The following is an 18,419-nucleotide window of genomic DNA, read 5'->3' as shown; positions in this document are numbered from 1 at the left end:
TTGTCAGTGACAAACACACTTATGGGTGAGTATCACTCACATGTATGTATAAAGGCATACTGGGATATATGCAAATGAGACTGTACAGAATCAACACTAATTAATGAACATACAAAATACAGGTTAAACCCAATTGACTGGTTTACATTGGGATAACCGATAAAATGGAAGTTTGAATCATTACCTTAATTTCAGGTAGGATCAGTGTTAAATTTTTTTAGTGTACAGGTCATACCTCCACACTCCGAGGCTGCCTATAACCACTGACTGAAGAACTCAATAGCTGCTTCTCCATGAACTGATACGTGTAGGCCAGCTGTTTGAAGGCCACGTACCATCCTGTCTATTAACACGGCCCAGACACCAGAATGTCAGGATGGTTAAGTTAGCACTGAAAACCAAGACGGTTCCCTGGACTAACCCAATGTTTTGACACTTAAGGATCTTGGGGGTATTTTAGAAAGCAGGGTTAACATGCTCTAAGTAGGAACCACAACTCTGGCTTGACTGACTCTGAATAGGTGGTAAAAATGAGTTCAGTCAACTCTGAGTTAAGGTAACCCGGACACGAGGAGATAAAAAGCCTCATCAATGGAACGCAGATAATGTGATTCATCATGGCAACAGGAGAAAAAGGTCTCGGACCACGTTCTTCTTCCCAGTGGAGTTAGATATATTAATGAATACACATGCAGAATATGAGTATATATGCAAGAAAAGCAATACAGTATCAGCAGCAAAAGAACGTGAGCTAGCGTGGCAGAGATGCTGACCAAGACAATGCATGAGTATTAACTGGAAAAACAAAGTCACATCTCGAGTCTTCCACTACAGTTTTTTTTATTCGCTTTGGTACTATTATCGCAAGTATGTGGCAAAACCTCACAACTGTTAGTACAAAACTCAAAGCAGATCATGAAAAAGTTATTTTTTCCAAACATGTAATCACATGTTCAATTGACTAAGTACAACGCACAAAATTACACATTCTCTCTTTCACCGCACCTAATCAGTGTGTCATCAAGACTTACCTTTCATATGAAGTAATTGTCTTTCACAATGCAATGCTCACAATACTTTTGATATGCTTCTCATCTGATTTGTGCAAATACATTTGACCAACACTTAATCCAACTGATCTTAATGGTTAATCACTTAACCATTTGGTAAACCTATATATTTCCATTTCAGCAATACAGTATATGGATTTTGAGAACTATAGAAATAAAATATGTGTTTGTAAGAACATATAAAATAACCACACCTGATGAAAACTCGTTATTGCTAATTGATTTCAGATGGGGTAACCACAATTGGTCATTAGATATAAAAGTGAGGGTCTAAACACTGGCAATTTCTTTCAACATGGACCAGGATAGACAGCAAGGAATTGGAAGAGCTCGTGGAGGAGGGATCCGTCAGAGAGGTGGGCATGGGATCCGTCAGAGAGGTGGGCATGGGGCCCATCAAAGGGTTGGTCATCGGAGAGGGGGAGGCAGAACTGTTGTCTCTAATGAAGTCCGGGCCATCGTCGTTGATCATGTGGTGAACCGAGGCCTTACTATGGCAGAAGCTGCCAGATTAGTTGAGCCAAATCTAAAAAGTCAATTCTATCATCCGAACCTTTCGCCAAGAAAACCGGTAAGTGTGGAAGATGTATACTATTACATTCACAGTAAATTGTAATGCATGTTAGTAACATGTTACAGTATTTGTACAGCATGATCTATTGATAGTATTCTCTGTTCTATGCTTAGAATTAACAGAAAACCCCATAGTGGTGGTCGTGGCCGTGTGCTGACCCACCAGCAAGAGTTGGCAGTGGTGGAAATGGTGAGGGCCAGGAATGATATACGGCTGTCAGAAATAAAGCAGGCAATTGAGGAGAACAATGACACCTTTGCCAATGTGGCATCCATCAGCCTACCAACAGTAGCCCGCCTTTTAAAGCGGCACCAGGTATCAATGAAACACATTTACCTGGCGCCTTTTGAGAGAAACAATGACCGGGTGAAACAACTAAGGGCTGAGTATGTTCAGGTACAGCACTATACTGTATATTGTTTTGCTGTTACTATTTGAAGCATCACTTGCATCATATGTATATTGGAACAACACTGTAAAAAGAACTAACCAAATTATATTTTTTAGAGGGTTATGGTGCTTGACGCTGATGTGAACCATCACAAGTACGTTTTTGTTGATGAAGCGGGCTTTAACCTTGCCAAAACTCGTCGCCGTGGACGTAACATTATCGGCCAACGGGCCACTGTCCAAGTGCCTGGACAACGTGGAGGGAACATCTCAATGTGCGCAGCTATCTCTGAAGATGGTGTCCTAGGACGTAGGCCATTACTTGGCTCCTATAATGCTACACATCTTATTGAGTTTCTCAATGAAATTGAGCTGGCCTGTCAAGGTGAAGGGGTCACATATGTAATTGTGTGGGACAATGTCAGTTTTCACCACGCAGAGGTAGTTCAAGCATGGTTTCAGACCCATCCTCGATTCATGACCCTCTACCTGCCTCCATACTCTCCTTTCCTCAACCCTATTGAGGGATTTTTTTCAGCATGGAGGTGGAAGGTCTATGATCGCCATCCCCTTGAGCGTGCCACCCTCCTTCAGGCCATGGATGATGCATGTGATGACATCAATGTAGACCAATGTCAAGCATGGATTCGTCATGCCAAAAGATTTTTTCCAAGGTGCTTGAACAATGAAAACATTCATTGTGATGTGGACGAGAATCTGTGGACGAGAATCTATGGCCAAATGCTCAAGACAGGCTTGAGCCAAATTAATGTAATGTGTGCACTAATTGTTATGTTTTGTTCTCATTTAGTTACATTATAGAAAATATAACTATGTTACAATTATATCTGAAAAATAAAAACTAATTAGCCCAAATGATTGAGGATGTCTTCATTGATCCTTCACTTGATTACACATAGGAGAGATATTTTGGAAATTATAGATTATGTAAATGTAAGTAATGTAAGTGTATTGCCTAATGTTTAACTGTGTAATATGTATTTTATAGTACTATAGCATATTAATTTCAGCACTTCTAAGGCTGATTTGAAACATGTATCTTGCATTGTTTGCTGTTGGATGAACTGACTGTTAAAAGCACTAAACTGAAAGAAGATCATACTGTTGTGTTTTGGTGATTAAACCAAATGTTCTCATTACATATTACAATAATCTTGTGTTTGAAACGATGATCATGTGGACTGAAAACATTACATCAGGTTTTGAAAGAATGACTAGCTGCGTTACAAGTGTGATCAGTTTGGATATTTGTACTAAGAGTTTTGAAAATGTACACCTTACTTGTGAAAATAGTACCAAAGCGATTAAAAAAAACTGTAATTAAACATTTGTATAATGTGTGTGTGTGTGGATGTAATATCAAGTTCAGAGTTTATTTATCAAATGCACCGAATAACACAGCGTCATTCTGAACAGTGACATTCTTGTGACATGGCACGTCTACGTAGTTAGAATTAAGAAATATAAAGCAACAATACAGCAATAACATACATAACATGTAAACTAGCAGAAGTTTTGAGGAGAGGAGGATGAGAAATATGAACAATATGGGTGAAAGTATTGAATATTATAAATATAATGTGAGTGCAATATGCCTATGAAAAGAATATATATATATATATATATATATATATATATATATATTCTAATGTACATTCAACTCATTCAGCAATCAACTCTGAGTCAACTAACTGTAGGTTTTCACTAAAACTTCTTTCTTTTCTTGTCATTAAAAAAGCATAAGCACCTCCCTTTGGCCTCTGCCAAAACAACATGAGGTGTTTTCCTAAGTCATCATCGTTAACTTCCTCTTACACAGGGCTGCTCGTGGATGATTGCCACTTCACGGCTCAGCTCGGTGGCTATGGACGAGTCTGTCATGTCTAGAAAAAGCACCACATATATTTACCAGCATGGAGGGGTGCATCCATTTGTTTACTGGCTAATCTGTCTGTCCAAATTGATTTGCAAGTCAGGAAAAGGAAGTTATTAAAAATGTATAAATCCATTATAATTTAACATTATTTGAAGCTAGCTTTAAATTGTGTACCCTGCACTGTTTTTTAATATAGAAAGAAAAGTTAGTTTGAATTATTTACCCAAGGCTGATGTAGAATCCCTGCCAAAGTCTACCTACCCCTGTTTTTTTGCACAAAAACACACCACACCTCTCTCTCACACACACACACACACACACACACACACACACACACACACACACACACACACACACACACACACACACACACACACACACACACACACACACACACACACTGAAATAGGTTATTGTGAAAGAAAGAAGAAGAGAGAGCATGAATTTCCCACCGGGTCCATGACCCTTCGGACATTTGACCAGGTCGTCAGGAGATTATTTAAATACAGTCCACTAGGGGCACCGTGAGTGTATGTAAACATGTTGGAGGCTTTCAAATGTCCAGCAACTTGTTCATGTGGGCATGAGACTCAAAGAATCTGAAGTTCAGTCCCAGTACTTGGCATATGTTAACATTTGGTAATTTTTTTCCCCCTTCCATTGTTTTATTTATTTATTTATTTTGAATACTCCCAATCCCCTCACCAAAGACAGCTACATCTCCATAACCATCCAGGCTTGGAGCTCTACTTACTGCTAAGGGATTTTAATCCCAATAAACTCTATAGTTATGGGATATTTAAGATACGCATGTTTGTGCCAGAGTCTTTTCTGACATTTATTTTCAAATGTTAATGGTAGAAATGTTTTTTGTCATCGTGGGAGCCGTACTTGTCAAAATGTTTACGTTTTTTCACAATGGCAGTCAAGCCTGGAAATGTTTGTTACATATACATTTCAGTTTTGTTCTACTTTTTTGTTGACATTGACTGCTTACTGTACTACACAAGAATATCAGTTTTGTCTAGATTAATGCTATTGTGTATCATACTGAACCAGGCAGTTTCAACAGTAGGTAAAGGTTTACTGGGAAAAATCAATACTGTACAATACTGTAGTACACAGAAAAAGGATATGCACATTTCTATGTATACAGTACAGTAAATTTAGCAACGTGTTTTTCATAATTTGAATGTAAACTTCTACATATTTCTTACATATAAAGTCATAGATAGTGAGCTGAAAATTCACCACAAAATGACTCCAACAACAATGAAGAAACCTGCGGTGGTTCTATAAAAAACAATGAATTGTATCTCCTGGTCTGACGAGATCACATCTGATCTATTCCCTGGCAATGCACTGTGGGAAAAATCTCCTTGCGATTCCTATCTCATTACTATGTCACCTGGCAGGTAATTTGTCAATTTAGCAGACATCATTAAGATTCGATGTCATAGATATTATGGAATACTCATGTACTTTTGACGGAGTTTGATAATTGAATGGATCATTTTGCATGTGATGGCTCACATAATGAAAGATTTATGTGAGCCATCAGATTTTGTTTAGAAGTTGTGAAGAGTATGACAATTTCAATGAGAATCTACTCATCAGTTTGGAACAGAAAGCCATTTGCATGTGGGTATTATGCAAATTGTAGACAATTGTACTTACTCTTTTGCACACATGCCAAAACGCATGCAATTTGCTTGAATGCACAAGATATTCTAATCTGGTGTGAATTCTAAACTTATTGTTTTGAAAAAACAAGGCAAAGCGATTGGGGAAGTTGAAATCCTGTCCCATTTTCGGTGTGATTTTCCTCTGGAGCGGTTTGACAGTTCTATGTAGGGCAGAGCAGATTAAGGAGAGGTGATACCTGAGGGGAAGAGCACACACACATACACACAAACACACACACACACACACACACATACATACACACAAACACACACACACACACACATACATACACACAAACACACACACACACACACACACACATACACACACACACACACACACACACACACACACACATACATACACACAAACACACACACACACACACACACATACATACACACAAACACACACACACACACACATACATACACACAAACACACACACACACACACACACATACGCCTTTTCGGAGTCCGGAAGACCATGTGTGCTGATTCGTTCCGCCTGTTCTGCTTCATGATGCGTGGAGACAATACCTCATGCATACTCAGACCCACACACACATACGCACAATGGTCTGTTTTAAGGTCTGGAGAGCAGTCTTGACACATTAAAGGGGTTCTGGTTCTTTACATCTTCCATTAGAATACAGTAACTGGACCGTGTTAGCCCGTAACTCCTCTTCTCTCACACACACAAGTCCCCTGACTTCACTTATCTGTTAGAACACATTAACAGAGTACCATCACATACACCCTAAAACCTCATTAAATGCGGCTGCATTAACTCTCATAGCTGGAACTTAAAAAATACACGACTCAATGAGAAAAGGCACATTTTATGACATTATAATCTTTCTTTCATGGGGGAGAAAGAGGGAAAACTTTCAGAACGTTATGTTTATGTTCTACAGAGGAAAAGTGTAAAGCCCCTAAAATGGTAATATTATGCCGCATTTCCACTGGTGCCTAACACTAGTGTTTTACCGTGAAGTCCAGACACGGGCCAGGGCCAGTCGGATTCTCTCCTTCAGACACAGTAACGAGTCACTCACAACTGTACGATGACTTACAGCTTGTATTGACCTTGACCTTGTGCACCGAGTTAACGTGTAAACTCAGCTTGTGTTTATTACACCACACCTGTTGTGTTGCCCATGTTGAGGATTTGATTTTGGTAGGTGTAAATGAAAGGATATGAATATGAAACATGACCGATGGTAGATGCCGATGTATCACAAGTTAATTTGTGCACACTGCACCGTCAACAAACGTCTCAAACTGTTTCCCGTACGGGCTATACGTAGTCTAAGTACAAACACATTAAACGCCATCATGACAAATAAGAAGGACAAAATGAACATTTGAACGATTTATTTACGTTTGCAGCGTTTTCAACAGGCATCGATACAGTCACCTACACGGTCTTTCCTGCCCAAGGATTCTCATGCCACGCCTACGTCGCATCTGGAAATGTCACCAGTTAATCCGAACACCACTTAAACCGTAACACCGGTCGCGGGAGTTTGAGGAAGAAATTAGTTTTTTTACTCAAGTTCAAACGCCGTACTATAAACAAACCGAGCATGGCGTTATTCTTTATTTTATTTTACTACCAGAAAAATATCGCCTTTTATTTTTCGTAACCGGAAAACTAAATAGCGTTGATAGTTTACTCCTCCCTCCCCACATGGGCCCCTCCTTAAGTCCTTGGTACCAAATGTAGAGTGGAGACAGGAAAGTCTGGAGCCAACATTAGCATAGATCCCCGGTGTGACCCTGGAGCCGGGGTAAAGCACCAGTGGAAACACGCATTTGTTTTCAGGTGTTGGCTACATTTAGTTAGGCCTCAGCAGTTTAACGCAGTGTTATTCTGTCACCCTTTCCTGTCAGCACACAGTCGTGTCAGAGGGCAGATTTCAGCACCTCATAGGGTTCATAAGGTTTCAGCACTCTGTTTAAATGAGTGGTTCACCACATGGTAACAGACTGATTAAACACAGGGGATTCCTATTGAGGTGCTTCATGCAATCATCCTGTATAACATACAGAAACCAACAATCACAGTCGCCAAGAAACACACACACACACACACACACAGACACTCACACACACCTACACACACACACATACAAACATACACTCCAGATGTCTCTGAGGACATAGAAGATCTCAGACGACACAGTTCAAGAGAACTGGTCAATGGCCTCATCCCCTCTTCCACATCCGAACCACTTCAAACAGTCCCAAACAACTGAAGGAGAAGCACAAGAAATACACCAGGAACTATACACACTAAGACCTGGCAGTAATGACAGACACACATACACACAAACACACAAGCACGCGTACACACAAACATTTACGCACAAACGTACACACATTCAAAAGCACTCTCAAACACACGCACTTCAAACAAAATGTATACACACTGAGCCTGTGGTAATGACAGGGCTGTTAGCCGTTCCAAAACAGCAGATCAAGACACTCCTCTGTCTCCTTTAAGGTCACTATCTTGCTCTCCCTCTCTATCGTCCTCTCGCTCTCTCTCTCTCTCTCTCTCTCTCTGAAAGACCATTATAAACACCTACAAGGTTTTTGAGTCAGGATAAGACCATTCAGAATTTTAATAAATTCTCTGGAGCCCAGCCAAAGTCCCTCTGTCTGATCTTCGGTCTCCTAGCTGGGGGAATAACTTCAGCCTGGATGGATGCCTAATCCTATAGAGAGGATCCTTATCCTTTAGAAAAGTCTGTATCGTTCTGTTTTCTGAAGGAACCACAGCGCCGGCAGGAATGGAAGTGACTTAAACCTTATGGACCCAACGACAGGTTCAGAGGCCTGAATGTGGCTTGAAGTCAATGTGAAGCGTTACTTTCCGCTCGATCTAATTGGTCTGGTCATGATTAGGTGGAGTAAGAAGATGCAACATCACAGTCAAGGAGATATAATGTGAGCACTTTGAAGCTTTCTTGAATAATATGGGCTCTTCTTCCCTGTCGGGTTAGATCTCTAGTCAGCATGACCAGCAGTTCAGCAGAAAAACACTACAGCTTCTCTATAACTAAAGTCACATCCAAAATGGCAATACTGAATTTGGGGTTTTCCTTAGTTGTCAGTTATAATCATCAAAATTAAAAGAAATAAACACTTGAAATATATCAGTCTGTGTGGAATGAATGTATACATTATACAAGTTCCACTTTGAATGGAATTACTGAAATAAATCAACTTTTTGATGATATTCTAATTTTATGACCAGCACCTGTATACATATACTTAATACTTGTAAATACTTGTAGATGTTCTGCCCTCTTTGTGCTTCTGGTTAAATGCTTACTGAATCTTCATTGTAAAGTTAAATCTAATCTATTATGCGCAGGGTGGCCAAGAGACCAGAGGTGGCACAATGAAGAGCCCAGGTAGAAATTTAGTATTTGAGAATTAGCTGAAGATTGCTACTCTGTAGGCAACAACTATGGTCTTGCAGCAAATGTGAGCTTCAGCTGTAGAGCATAAACCTATAGAAGTGAGACCCAAAATTGTTGTTTGCAGAGAAGTGTTTTCTAGATGCTTAAAGTGTAGATAAAATAGGGGCCCTGAAAAAAACAATTGCCCTCTTCGTGGCAAGGCTGTAGGTCTTCATCTGGTGGCATGTATGCTGTCTAGTTCAGCATTCCCTCTCTGAGGTTACTTTGGCAGCTAGAGTGTTAGGATATTTTCTCAGAATATGATGTTTTGATGTTATTATTACTTTATATTATGTTGGCAGTTACGTGTTTTCACACTGTTTTAACACAATGAAATGTGTAAGACATAATGTTTACATTGAAACATTGTCACCAGCAAATAAACACTGAGATGATGCCATACATTACAGTTTTTTGCCGATTGCTTACATTATGACATACTACATACTTTTTGCAGAATTTCGCTCATTGTGTCAAAACTACACACAAGCCAAATAACACACAACACTTGGAGAAAAAAATATCACTTTTCTGTCAAAATGAAATTTTGCAATCAAAACCTAACAACCTAACCTTTTTCAAAATGTAATTTTTGCAACAGAATGATACACATATTCACCATTTGAATTACTCCTTCAAAGCATCAACAACACACTGATGTACTTCATAGAAAACACTGCTGTCTTTAGTACTTTGTATAACTTTATAATTTTCTCATTTAAGCTTCTGTGAAAGATTGTTCCACTACATTTATTCACATTTCTGGGAACACAAAAATAAAAAGGCTTCAAAAAAGATATACATATGACGATTCCAGCCAAAAAGGATAGCTCCGGTTCATGTTTTCTGTGTCTCCTTGGGTTTGTCATGTCCTTGTTTGGTCTTTCCTGTTCACGTTTGTGTTAATCAGTTCATTCCGTTCACCAGTATTTTGCCCTCACCTGTTTCTGTTCTCCTTGTTAGTCTGTGTATTTAGTTCAGCCATTTTCTCCCAATGAAGTGGATGGTTCATGGATCCTGCCTTCTGTTAGGGTCTGGCCAACTCAGCTACGTCACAGGCAATGTCATCCCTGGCTAGGCAACGGGGAAAAGGTCATCCCTGGCTAGGCAACGGGGAAAAGGTCATCCCTGGGTAGGCAATGGGGAAAAGGTCATCCCTGGCTAGGCAACGGGGAAAAAGTCATCCCTGGCTTGGCAACGGGGAAAAAGTTATCCCTGGCTAGGCAACGGGGAAAAAGTCATCCCTGGCTTGGCAACGGAGAAAAAGTCATCCCTGGCTAGGCAACGGGGAAAAGGTCATCCCTGGCTAGGCAACGGGGAAAAAGTTATCCCTGGCTAGGCAACGTGGAAAATGTCATCCCTGGCTAGGCAACGGGGAAAAAGTTATCCCTGGCTAGGCAACGTGGAAAATGTCATCCCTGGCTAGGCAACGGGGAAAAAGTTATCCCTGGCTAGGCAACGTGGAAAATATCACCTTGCGTTCTGTATCCACCTCAATGTCTCCGCATGCCTCTTCCATTTCTAGTAGAAGAGGCAGGAGATTCACCAAAGTGGCCCCAATGTCATCGGAAATATGTCTTCATCAATTGCCTGGTCCCCTTTGTTCTTGTCCTCGTCCTTATACTCTTTCTCTCTTCCTCTTCCTCTTCCTCTCACTGCCTCCACAAAATGGGAGAGCTTACCTGAGGTCTATTTGTAGTACTTAGGCTCAGACTAGTTGGTGTTCAATTACTGTATAAGTGGTTTTGTGTGGGGGGAGGGGTTGCCAATTTCAGGTATGTTTTGCATTTTGAATAGTGTTTCCCAACGATTGCAGGATATTTCATTCTTGAAATAAGTGTCTAATGTAAGAAACTATGCGTTGTGTGTTGCAGAATTGCAAATAAAGTACAAAGCAGAAAATGTGTTTGTACTTTTGGCGCCTGGTTACAAAAGTTAAGGTGTTTGATGTTTTTTTTTAAGCACAGCTCACTTTTGTGATATACATAGCAAGTTGGAAAAAAGATTGGAGTCAATTTGTGTGTCTGGGGGAGTGGCTAACCTTTGGTCAAGGTAGCTATGTTTGTTTTGCTGTGGGCAGTGTTCACCATTTCAGTGTGATCATTTTACAATGACCTTGCATGAAACACTTGGTGGGTGTACTGTATGCAAAACTGTGAGTGTTCCATATTGGTGATCACTGGGATTATGTCCTCCTTCCTACCTCCATGGTTTTTTCTGACAATACTGACAGTACCAGGGTTGTCTTCTGCCAACTTGAGTAGTTTGACCAATGTGTGGTTGAAGATACAGTTATTGTAATTGGGCAAATGTAATGGGAGTTCTTGTGATAGTAAAAGCACAAAGACACAGGAAACAAGTGTGTGGCAAACAGAACTTTACTGAATAAAGACCTGGTAATAGAGCATGCTCAAAGCACATGATAAACTTACAGAGACTGGTTTTAGCAAATACAGCTTGAGGATGAAACCACACAATGATAATAAGCAGCACAGACAATGAGGGCTGAGGGATACATATAGGTAGATGATTAGGATTATGGGAACCAGGTGTGCATAATGGAAAGGTAGGAGTGGTCCATGATTGGATAATGGAAGAAGCTGGGCCAGTGGCTGTTAAAGGGGGGGGGGGGGGGGGGGGGGGGGTGAAATGACAAACTGAAATGCACAGCTCTGGAAAAAATAAAGAGACCTCTGCAAAAGTTCCTCTGGTTTTACTATTCATAGATATGTGTTTGAGTAAAATGAACAGTTGTTTTATTCTATAAACTATTGACAACAATACTCCCAAAGTCCAAATACAAACATTGTCATTTAGAGTATTCATTTGTAGAAAATAACAACTGGTCAAAATAACCAAAAAAATATCCATTGTTTTCAGACCTCAAATCAAGCAAACAAAACAAATACATTTTTCCAAAAACAAAATATTAATGTTTTAACTTAGGAAGAGAAATCAATATTTGGTGGAATAACCCTGATTTTTTTATGACAGTCTTGGCATGCTCTCCACCAGTCTGTCACATTGCTGTTGGGTGACTTTATGCCACTCTTGGCACAAAAATTCAAGTAGCTCGGCTATGTTTGATGGTTTGTGACCATCCATCTTCCTCTTGATCAAATTCCAGAGGTTTTCAATGGGGTTCGGGTCTGGCCATGACAGGGTCTTGATCTGGTGGTCCTCCATCCACACATTGATTGACCTGGCTGTGTGGTATGGAGCATTGTCCTGTGGGAAAAAACAATTCTCAGAGTTGGGGAACATTGTCAGAGCAGAAGGAAGCAGGTGTTCTCCAGGATAACCTTGTATTTGGCTTGATTCATGCATCCTTCACAAAGACAAATATGCCGGATTCCAGCCTTGCTGAAGCATGTTGTGGAAATTTCTTATACAATGTATTCTGACTGTATAAAGGAGTGAGTCCCACTGTTAAGATAGGTACAGGAATGTGTGGGACCTGGTATTTGCATAGGGGACATCTATTGTCTGTCCAGATGGAGATCAATGGGTTTTAGGACAAGATAGGAGAAGATATACAACAGGGGGAGTAAGGTCAGTTTGCCCCTTTGGGTAAACACAACAGTAAACATTATTGCAGGAAGGATAAGGTGGGGGAAGATAGCATTTGACGTTTGTGATAGAACAAAGGGAAAGGTGTTTGATTGACATGAAACAGATGGCAGCATCTTACCACACCCCTTCTTCCTATGTAATAAATACTGTCGAAATGATGTTTTTATTTAGAAACTATCCACCGTTACTTTGTAACCTGTATACTTTCTCCTTGCAAGCAAGATTAAAACCGTTTATTGCGCAATTGATTTCTCCTGTCTTACCTACCATTTTCATAGAACTTTGGATTTTAGAAATTGCCATCACAAGCATCCCCAGATCATCCCCAATCCTCCACCAAATTTCACAGTGGGTGTGAGACACTGTGGCTTGTAGGCCTCTCCTGGTCTCCGTCTAACCATTCGACGATCAGGTGTCGGGCAAAGCTGAAAATTTGACTCGTCAGAAAAGATTACCTTACTCCATTCCTCTACGGTCCAACCCTTATGGTCTTTTGCAAACTTCAGCCTTGCGCTTCTTCGCTTCTCATTGATGAAGTGCTTTCCCTTCTTTTCCTCACTCAAAGCTTTTCTTTTCGAGTCTTTTGTCATGCTGAATAATGTTTATGCTACTTGCACTGTTTTCGCCATCCAGCTGGTTCTATTGCAAGAGGATAGTGATGACCACAGCAGTGGTTTTTATACTTTTCCTCTTTAAATTACATTTGGTTCAGGTAATCATCTAATCAGTACCTCATTAAGTAAAATGAGGTCTGCCTGTTTTGGAATTTCACAGACCCTGGAATGGAATGGCTGCCAGTATGTAGAGTTGCTGATTTAAGAAAAATTAGGAGTGGTCTCTTAATTTTTTCCAGTGCTCTATCAATCAATCAATCAATCAAATGTATTTATAAAGCGCTTTTTACAACAGCAGTTGTCACAAAGTGCTTTACAGAGACACCCGGCCTTAAACCCCAAGGAGCAAACAACAGTAGTGTTGAATTTCAGTGGCTAGGAAAAACTCCCTAAGAAGGTCGAATTTTAGGAAGAAACCTAGAGAGGACCCAGGCTCAGAGGGGTGACCAGTCCTCTTCTGGCTGTGCCGGGTGATATATTAAGAGTCCAATTGGAATAACAAATACATTTCTCTGGGCTAAATCCAGAGTCTATTTGATTTTAGACTAGGTCAGGAGTATGACCAGGTGGACAAGGACAGCAACGGGCCCCCCAAACCAGGTAATCCGCAGGTGTGGACCAGGACCTGTTTATAGCAATAAAGGAGCAGCTATTACAAAATCTAAACTTGTGTATTTCCCTTCCCTTGCTTCTTTTCTGCAGTAAAGGTGGAAATATTGTATATGAAAATATTCAGACCCCTTCACGTTTTCCACATTTTGTTAAATTACAGCCCTTTTCTATAATGGATTAACCTTTTCATGTGTAAGTTTCAAATATCACTTAACGGCCCCCCAGCGTGAGTGTTTTTGCATGTGATTTCAGTACTCAGAGTTCTACAATGTGATTATGATGTCACAATACATTCCATCCACAGCTTCCTAAAAACATCCTGCTGCTCAGGCTACTATAGTTATGAATCTAATTTCTAATTTTGATTAAATTAGCATACTATTACCGGCCCTAATACTGTTAAAAGGTATATTGAATAATTATTGACCAACCACTTCACCTGTTGTATATTGAATAATTATTGACCAACCACTTGTTGTATCAATAAAACATACTCTAACTATCAGACTATCAGGTGGTGTGTTAATCATTTATTAATGTAATTATTCAAAAGCTCTCAAAGGTTTATGGCAAATTATGAATTCAGATTCTTGCATATTTTGTAATGGACAAATACAAATATTTCTATGGAAGATTAAGTTGAGCTTTTTCAGCTAATTGATGTCTATATATGCAGCCATGTTTTTTTTACATTGCACTGCGAAAATCTGATATCAACTTTGCAGGAGACAATAACATGACATTTTCTCAAGACACCAAAAGCAGTGCTGCAATACTGTTTTTGCACCATTGGTTTGCTCACTACTGTAGCTCTGCAAATTAAACTATTGTGTGTTTGTGAACCCTACCAACATTAAACAAACTGACTTAATTAACCTCACGTTAGAGTGCCTTTCAGCCGGTAGACACGAATACAGTCACCTTGCCAGCTAAGGAACACTACATACATTGCATTGGATCTTCTCTCACTGACTCGAATTCAAACACAGGTTGATGTTACTGTAGCTAGCTAGCAAATGCCAGCTAACTGCTAGCTAACAAAGTGAGCATCCAGCGATTCTTCTGATTTGAATATAACTTGCAAGCGTCAGGGAGACCCAACGACAGGGACTCTTCCTCAGATTCCCACGCAATATTAAAGGTGCACCATTAAGAACATCCTATCAGGCTGCATTACTATCTTGTGCTAGCAGCTTCAGACCCCAAGTCCAGAGTGGTAAAGTCTGCGGAGCACATCAGTGTCCCAGTCCCTGCCATGGAAAACCATCCCATAATGTTCCAAAATTATGCTGTCACCACCATGCTTCACCATGGGGATGGTATTGCAGCCTGGTTTTCTCCAGACGTGACACCTAACATTCAGGCCAAAGAGTTCAATCTGGATTTAATAAAAAAAAAAAGAGGGCTGTTAAACGCTGCCATCTCCCTTCCGTGCAAACCATCTACCATACACAATGCCGGAGGACAGCACAGAGCATCATCAAAGATCACAGCCACCCAGGCTATGGTCTGTTCACACTGTTGTTGTCTGGTAGACGCTACCGGAGCATCGAAGCACGCACTTCCAGACTCACAGACAGTTTTTTTCCCCCTCCGTCCATAAGGCTCCTCAACCAGCAGCACTGATCCATGATCATTCTGATCACACACTCTGCTCTGTCCTTTCAGGTACTTTCAATGGGCATTAGGATGTTCCTTTGCATGTACCATTCATAAGCATATTACACTCATTTGTATCTAACTGTATTCTAACTAGCACTAACAAATTTTTTTTCCCCATCCAACCTGAGACCATGAAAGGATCTGAAGAGAAGATTGGGAAAACTCCCCAAATACAGATGTATCAAGATTATAGCACCATACCCAAGATGACTCAAGGCTGTAATGACTGTCAAAGGTGCTTCTGTACAGTACTGAGTAAAATGGTTTGATACATGTGTGAATTAGATTATTCAGTTAATTTTGTTTCTAAAATTAATATTTTAAAATTAATACTTTTCTAAAAACCTGCTTTTGCTTGGTCATTATTGGTTATTGTGCAAACGCTGATCAGGAAAATAATATGTTTAATCAATTTCAGAAAAAGTCTATAATGTAACAAAATGTGGGTACGGTGAATGTGTCTAAATACTTCCCGAATGTACTACATGTTTGAAGAACAGTTATAACACCAGTTGCATGTTAAGGGAATTGCAGTGTTTAACTGTCAGAGAAACACATAACAGGAACATGAGAAAAATGAGTGTAAAACATTCTCGTTTGAGAATTTGTGATTAGTTGTCTGCCTACAATCAAAATACTACTTTGAGTTTCTAGCATTTATGTATGCAATAATTAAATGGTGAGTGAATGACTACTACAGAACCACAAGACATCACTGCTCTCTGTTTTAACATAGTCATAATATAAAATAGTAGGTACTGTAGTTAAACATTCAACATACAGATATTAATATATTTCGTCTTGCTCAAGAAGACCAGGACCCGGGGTTTCCGTCAAGCAAGCTGTTAGAAATACAGTCAATAGTCTGGTTAATTTGCTAGATATGTATGTATATAAATATTTCTATATAATGTTTTACTAGAGTTAGTTCTCTGGTTACAATGTGCTTAATATTGCTTTCTGTATGTAACAACGGCACCCAGCAAGCTACATAGCTGAAACACAAAACAACTCATTACAGAACGTACTGCTAGCTAATACTTTAAGCTCTTAAGTCGACTCTTACCTTGTTTTGTAGTTACAAAATTACTTGGACTGCCTTGAACTGTTGTCGCGTCTTCAGTAGCCATTTCCATGGCTTTGCGAGTTGAATAGAAATTGCTGGAATGCATTCTCGACGCTGTACTGAAATGTTAGACATTCATTACAACCACCAGTAAAACATTCACAATTGCGAAGTAAAATATTTTTGTGAGTTTAAAAAAGAAGCGGGGTTGTAGTGAACTCCAATCCTTGAAAGTGAAAATCAACTGGAATTCTAAAAAAGCTGTCCCTCTCTACCGGTACTGTAATTAATAAACTTGGCTAATGTTAACTAGCCTCTCCACTGCACTGAATAACGTTAGCTAGCTGATCGAAAAGTCAGAGCAATTTTATATATTAGCCTTTTATTAAATAAAATAAGCAAGTATTCAGCGACTAAAATCCCCATTCTCGTCAAAAATGTTTCCAGATGCTGATTTACGTGTACCGTTTACCTGAAATAAGAAAAGTTCCAACTTATTACAGTTGTGGAGTTTTTCCTGCTCTCCTGACATCTATCAATTAATTCTGGGATATCAGATGTGTTCTCGATGAACAAGTCACCAACTCATGCATCTTCAATAAAAGAGGCGGATCAAGTACACATCCGGGCATTTTATGCGTTCTTGGTAACTTGCGTTCTTTGGATTGTAACCGTACTTGGGCCATGAAAGATGACATCAAACGAGTTAACAAGAACATAAGTACGGACAAAAACGCGGAATGATAAACGGCCATAGTCAAATGTTTTGAGCCATAATCGGAAAACAGTATTTCATCTCCACTCTTTTATTTATTTAACACCTTAAACGTAGTTTGCTCTAACGGACTTGAGTCCACTCAAATAACGGACTTGAATCAAGTCGCTATGTCAAAGCGTAAGGCTGATGATCGCCAACAGAGAAACTGGCCAATGCAGCAGTGTGCACCAAGTGCAAAGAAATTTGTGGACACAAGCTAAGACAGAAATCTATAGAGACTGAAAAGATCGAGAATAACCAACTGACCAGTGTTTCATTTGCAATTTCTTCTGATATTATTTGCCTTTCCCATAAAAAGCTTTGTAATATCAAATGAAGGACAGAGAGGATCTGCATAGGGTTTTAACATTATTATATCCATTGAGAAACCAAACTTTTGCAACAACTGTAGATCGACCGGTGTGTTGGAGAAGACCAAAGGTCAATTCAAGTAAACAAAATAACTCCTGCACACTGTCTGCATAACTTGCATTAAGTATTGAATAACAACATTTTGGTACCAAATTTAGGTTGCCTGCTTAGTGTAAATTGTCGAAATCTTGGTACCGAAACGTTATTAAATTGTTATTGCATTTTACGCAGACTGGGTGTGGGAGTTATTTTTGTTTTGTTTACATTATTATAGCAAAACAAGGGATATAATGCCATTGTTGCCATTGTTCAGCTGACAATGTTTCTTGCACTTTGCAATACAACATCAAACTTGAATCTGAATCATGAAACCAGCCAAATCTGGTGTTCTCTGGTGAATGCCAATTTAGCTGCACAGTGCTGGGCTGTTAGCGCAGGTCCCCCTAGAGGACGCCAGGTCCTCATGCCACCCTCATGGAGCAGGTTTCTGAGAATTTGGTCAGAAACATGCACACCAGTAGCCTACTGGAACTCGTTTCATAGGGCTCTGGCCGTGCTCCTCCTTTTCCTGCTCGCACAAAGGAGCAGATACCAGTCCTGCTGCTGGGTTGATGCCCTTCTATGGCCCTGTCCACCTCTCCACGTGTGATGGGCCATCTCCTGGTATCTCCTC

General features: G+C 39.9%; 1 long non-coding RNA gene across 2 annotated transcripts; it reads right to left on the bottom strand.

Annotated features, from left to right (window-relative positions):
- Positions 1-12,277: 12,277 nt before the first annotated feature.
- LOC105029916 lies at positions 12,278-17,205 on the bottom strand. Of its 2 annotated transcripts, none has more exons than XR_003782611.1 (3): positions 17,090-17,205; positions 16,618-16,736; positions 12,278-12,318 (listed from the first exon to the last, which is right to left on the bottom strand). It is a non-coding gene; the product is annotated as an uncharacterized LOC105029916 (long non-coding RNA). The 2 variants fall into 2 exon arrangements; XR_001197869.2 differs by lacking the exon at positions 12,278-12,318 and adding an exon at positions 15,902-16,393.
- Positions 17,206-18,419: the final 1,214 nt, after the last annotated feature.

Source organism: Esox lucius, chromosome 11 (assembly GCF_011004845.1).
Source record: "Esox lucius isolate fEsoLuc1 chromosome 11, fEsoLuc1.pri, whole genome shotgun sequence".
In the NCBI taxonomy this organism is placed as follows: Eukaryota; Metazoa; Chordata; class Actinopteri; order Esociformes; family Esocidae; genus Esox; species Esox lucius.
The sequence above is the reverse complement of the archived record's forward strand: the minus strand, read 5'-3'. Positions and strand labels throughout refer to the sequence as shown.